The sequence below is a fragment of the Lytechinus pictus genome, chromosome 5 (assembly GCF_037042905.1).
Source record: "Lytechinus pictus isolate F3 Inbred chromosome 5, Lp3.0, whole genome shotgun sequence".
Classification (NCBI taxonomy): Eukaryota; Metazoa; Echinodermata; class Echinoidea; order Temnopleuroida; family Toxopneustidae; genus Lytechinus; species Lytechinus pictus.
This window is the reverse complement of record NC_087249.1, coordinates 747,913-753,912: the sequence shown is the minus strand read 5'-3', so window position 1 is coordinate 753,912 and position 6,000 is coordinate 747,913.

Sequence of the window (6,000 nt, the reverse complement as noted above, 5' to 3'; positions counted from 1 at the left end):
TGATTTGCTTGCCCCTAAAAGGCTCAAGGTTTTTATAACAAAGTGCGACAAGCCTTTTGGGTATCACGCGATGATAACCATAGTTATATTGTGATTCCATCAAAGCAATGGCGTTTAAATATTCAAATTACGACACCATACCACAGACTTCTTATCAACATAATTAAAAAACACGAATCACAAATCTATGCAACATAATTATGAAAAATAATGGAATCAGCTCTATTGTAAAACTGAGTAAAGCTGTAACCAACATCACCTACAAAAGTCTTTCATTTCAAACTGTACTTTTCACGGAAGGCAACGAATTTATAAACTGCTTTAAAATGGTCAACAAGAAGGAAAAAAAATCAATACAAACTATAAAAAATAATAACTGAATATATTGAAAGTGAGCTTTTATGTTTTAAAATGTAATTTTCTCACAATATGCAATATAAATTATTTTTCTTTTTTTAAAGAAATAAATGAGGACTTTATTTTCCTATCAAAAACAACAACAACTAAACCCACTTCCACTATCCAGAATAACCCTTTACAGTCATGTGCTATGAGAGAGACAAGCCTGTTTATCAAAACCATTTACAAGAGCGGGACAAATGGAAATGTGTCGTCGATTTTGTTAACACTATGCTCTTGACTCAGGACAGCTCATCTAACGGTGTTATTTCAAAGTTATCAGATAGTTTCGTATTCTACGATATAGTAGATGGTCGGTTTGACATTTTTATCTCAAAATCTAGCACAAAATTGGCCTTTTTGTATTGTAAGGTAAAATAAATCCTCAGTCGCTTCACTCTCTGATTGCCACACACACCATTTGTCAAGCCTCTCACAAATTAACTCATTACGCCTTTACATATATACCGCTATCATGGCTCATTCGAATCACTGTTGAAAATTGGCGTTTTGTACTCATATTTACAACATGCTAAATATTAATACGTTTCATGTACTATGCACTTATATGAAAATCAAGAAGGTGAATGTATCCTTATAATGTGATTTGTGTTTACTGACAAATATCAATAAAATTGAAAAAAATTATAAAAAAATATTGTATAACTAAAGCATGTGTTGATTGTTTGTACCCTGGCATCCCGTGATTTGCTGAGATGGAAAGAAAGTTTTCTTTCGCATTCGCAATATATTGCTCTCATTTGTAAGAAATAAATAACATACTCTCACAAGTTATAAAAAAATAGTTCAATTAATTATTTCCATAAAAATCACATTATACCATTCATAAGAATACATAGCATTTGACCAGATGTAAACAGACAATATCAAACATTCACAAGTTATAAGATACATAAAGATCATGCATCATTAATAGATCAAACCACCGAACTAAACACCCTAATCAATAACTCTGGTTAATCTAATCTTATTTCCTGGTGGGTTCATGGTTAACAATGGAGTGCATGAATATCTTCTAAAGATTAATGTGACGCTGATATGACATGCCAGTCTGCTCATTGGCTAGGTATCTTCTAGTAGGTATGTAGATTTGATCGTTAGTTGTTTTTATTGTATGTCTTCATCTTTTTTTCTGGGAGGGGGGTATTCTATACTTTATTTTTAGGATTTATCATATATCGATTTCAATAAACTCGTCTACAATTTCTTTACAAAGTTTTGCTTAAGATACAAGAGAAGTTTGGTAAACTGTCCATAATACTGTCTTCTTTTGTGGTCACTTAAATTAGTTTAAATAATGATTAAGTCAATTGATGACAGAAAATCTTGTAGTAAGAAGGAAAGTTGTTATACGTTCCTTATGAAATTGATCCAAAATGATATTGGCATTATTTCATATGGTTCTAAGTTCTAACTATGATTTGAAACATATCTCTATATATTTTTTTTATAATGAATTCTGCTTATTGCCTGAAAGCATCAATATTAAAATGGTATTGTTGCAGCTGTGCTCAGGGTTTTTCGTTTTATTTTATTTATCTTTTATAAACGTTTTCTGTCTGGTTAACGAACATTTCTAGTCGAGGTGTATAACTTATAAAATGACAATTCCCTTGTTCTCGGGATTATTAATTATCATTAGATACCGAGTTGCACGAAGCTTAAATTTTTTTCGCTGAAACTGGATGCCTCTTTGATATTACAACGCAGGAATTTTAATTGAAATAGATGTGACGTTACTAAGCAACATAAAGAGTTTGCTCTCGAAACTGTGTCCTCGCTCTTGCAGCGTTAATTAACTTTCTCTGAAACATAATGATCAGTGCTGAAGTGATATATACCTACCCGGTGCCATTCCAAATGGCCTTCACCTCAGTGTGTTTTTTTTCTGAAAAATCATATAGACTTTAAGGTGATGGTCAAACCACATTTTTCATCATGCCTTTGTCCGATTCACTTTCCTTAATAATCAAACGATTCAGTATCTCATATAAAAAAATTTGCTTTGACACAATTCGTTTATTCATTTAGGGTTATTTATTTATTTATTTATTTAGCTATTCATTTGTTTTCTTAATCATTAATTTATGTATTTATTTGTTCTGTATTTATTTATTCACTTACTTACTTAATTTTATTTGGTCTTCGGAGGGTAGTCCTAACTAAAGACTGAAGTCTTAATTGCATTTTAGCGTTAGTTATTCCTACAAAAAAAGTAAAAATGAACAAAGAGAGTGCGAAGCGCGAGCTGAAATATTTTTTGGATTTAGACCTAAAACGGCTGCATTCTATATTCGCTCTTTGTAATCATGATCAGGATGCCTATCCCGCTAAAACTATTATAATAAAAACTCTGACAGAGAGCAGAATATTTATTTTATTTATTGACCTGAAAGTGCGATATTTTAATCACATGCATGTTATTCTCTTCAGCAGATTATTATCTCAATCATGTCAATAAATAGGCATTGCGAGCGCGAAGCGCGAGTCAAGGTTTTCTTTTTATATAATGACAAAAGAGTTTTCCAGTTACTCCCCTTCCCCCTTTTCATTCACTTTTTTTCCTCTGTCTGATGCTTAAAGTCTCTATGCCACAACCATTTTGAAAAGCGCCATCTTATGATCTAAATTGCCTAATTTGGATCATGAATCCTTACCCCGAAAACAATATTTTTATAATATAGAATTCTGCTTACTCTAATTATGAAAGATTTCCTTTTAATCTGTACAAAAGTTCCAATCGCAATACTTGGCTGTGTGGCTTTGAGCAAAGGACCCTACGAAGTACCTTCAAGGGATGGTCCGGTGTGAAAATATTTAAATCTAAATAAATCATAGAGTAAAAATTACAGAGCAAAATGCTAAAAATTTCATCAAAATCGGATAACAAATAACGAAGTTATTGAATTTTAAAGTTTATCAATATTTTGTTAAAACAGTTATATATGCACATCGTCATGAATATTCATTAGGTGGGCTGATGATGTCGCATCCCCACTTTCCTTTTTCTTATGTTATTACATGAAATCATAAATGTTTCATTTTTTTCATACATGTGTAAATGATGTGTCTCCATTATGATGAGATAAGTTGCGGCAATAAATAACTAATGCACTTAATCAGTTGTCAATTTAATTGTTTTAGAACTTGGTAGAAATTTTTTGAATAAACCTGATTTCAGATAACAAAATACAAAAGAACAAGTGGGGATATGACATCATCAGCCCACCTAATGAATATTCATAAAGACATGCCTAGAACTGTTTCACCGGAATAATGCAAATTTCTAAAATTAAATAGCTTTGTTATTTGTTATCCGATTTTGATAAAATTTTCAGCATTTTGCTTTGTGAATTTTACTCTATTTATTGAGATATAAATATTTCCAGCCTGGACCATCCCTTTAATAAATTCTAAAGAAAATGTATTCATATTCTCTCTGGTCGTTAGATATACAGGTATTCCCCACACTTTCATTACAAAGTACAAAATATCTTTATTTTGAAAAAAAGGAAGAAAAATTATTCACTTTCGAGTGATGAGAAATAATTGTGAAATGTAACCTCAGAGCGAAATTAGTATTATGTTTAATCATTAGGCCCTCACTTACTCCTAGTTGGAGTGATTCCCATTTTCATGACGTCATGATTATAACAGATCAATATAAGTTCGTAAAATACCATGGCCTGTGCCTTGATAATAACTTGCTTGACATCGTATGATATTGACGGTCTGGCCTAATTTTGAAATGTCAGATGTATGTGTACCACTACATCTCGCTCTCTCTCTTGATAATAAGAAACTATTATATGAAATTCAAGTGATTTTAAGACTGGTTCGGATAACCATAATGGTTTGCAAATAATGATGAATCACTTGACTCCCGTATAATGTTAATTGAAACCTCTAAAAAGTGTATCATTTTCAAATTGATTATTTTTGCATTTGATTTTACTTTGCTAGCCATTCTGGCTATCTCCAGTCTTAAGGGATTAAGTGGCCTAAGTATCTTCAACAGATATTAGGTATCAATATTCACTTTCATGAGAGAACAAAAACAAGCAAGTCATTATTTGGTCATAATGTTCCAATTAGAGAGAAAATCAATACCGTTGCTAGGTATGAAACTCGTTAAACTTGGTTTTAAAATAATGTTCTCAGTACTGGGGTTTATGATCCGTGTCGTGACGTCACTAAAGTATTGTGCAGTCTCCCATTAATGTTTAGATAAACATGTAGAAAAACTTGAGAAAAAAAAATCTATTATTTTGTTATCTTCAATGGTCAGCTCCCTTCCCCACATTTTTCAATCTTTGAGTATAATAAATGTAATTCTTTCTTCCACATGACAACATACAGAAAGAACGCACAGCAAACGTCGGAAATGTTTGAACACGGGTTTGACAAAATGAAACAAGTGATTCATATACCTGAACCCCGTCTTACAAAGACAGGGGCAGCGGAAACGGGCGGGGGGCTTCAGCCCCAACGTTTTTCCAAAACCATGTACAAAAACGACAAAATTACCATCTAATTGTATTTTTTTTGCATGGTCAGCCCACACTTTCGGCGCAGCCCCCCCCCCCAACTTTCAAAACTGTTCTGCGGCCCCTGAAAGAGTTGCGATTGATCCGATAAACCACAACTATGGACGGCCAGCAACATCAACATCTAAAATGCATGTTTGTTCAAAATATTTTTTAGATAATGATGTATATTCATACATTCATCGTTTTCTTGAAAACTCAGCGTGATTCTTTTGGTTTACCAAAGAGATTGTGGAAATTTCCCGTGAAAAGATTTTGGCATGCAGGGATGGATTTCCATGCAGTTGAGAGTGAATGGATCAATCACAACTTTATTTAAGACGTATACAATATGACGTATACAATATTGGTTTAAGAGAACAAGATTCTGATTTATCAAACACACTTACTTTAACTGTTACCACTTGATAATTGATAACAAAAACCACGCAAATAAAAAGACAAAAGCGTTAGAAAGTGGGAGGCTTGCAGAGGAAACGAGAAGAGAATTCAAATAAGAAAAGAGGGTTGAAAGGGGAAAGAGAAGATGAAAATCGAAAGAGGTGAAAATGAAGAAGAGAAAGAAGAAGGAGAAGAAGAAGAATAAGATGATGATGAAGAAGAAGAAGACATAGGAGAGGAAGGAGAAGAAGGAGAGGAAGGAGAAGAAGAAGAAGAAGGAGAAGAAGAAAAAGAATAAGAAGAAGAAGGAGGAGGAGGAGGAGGAGATGTGATTTGGTCATAAGAGGATTGGTGAAATAAAATTATTGTGCAACCAAACCATACGTCTATATACCCAGTCAGCTACAACCTAATAACAGGAAGCGGATCTGGACTGAAAACAAACAAACATACAAACAAAAAACATACAAGAATAAGAATTGAAAATTTTCTCAATGTTGGAGGTAAAATGCATATAACATTTTCTCTTATTTTCTCACCTAACAGAGTAGCGTATTTAGTGAATAAAATATTGTGAGAGCGCAGCATATGACGTGCGGGGGAATTTTTCAATATATGCGAGAGTGCGAAGTCACTGAGCAAAAATTTTGTA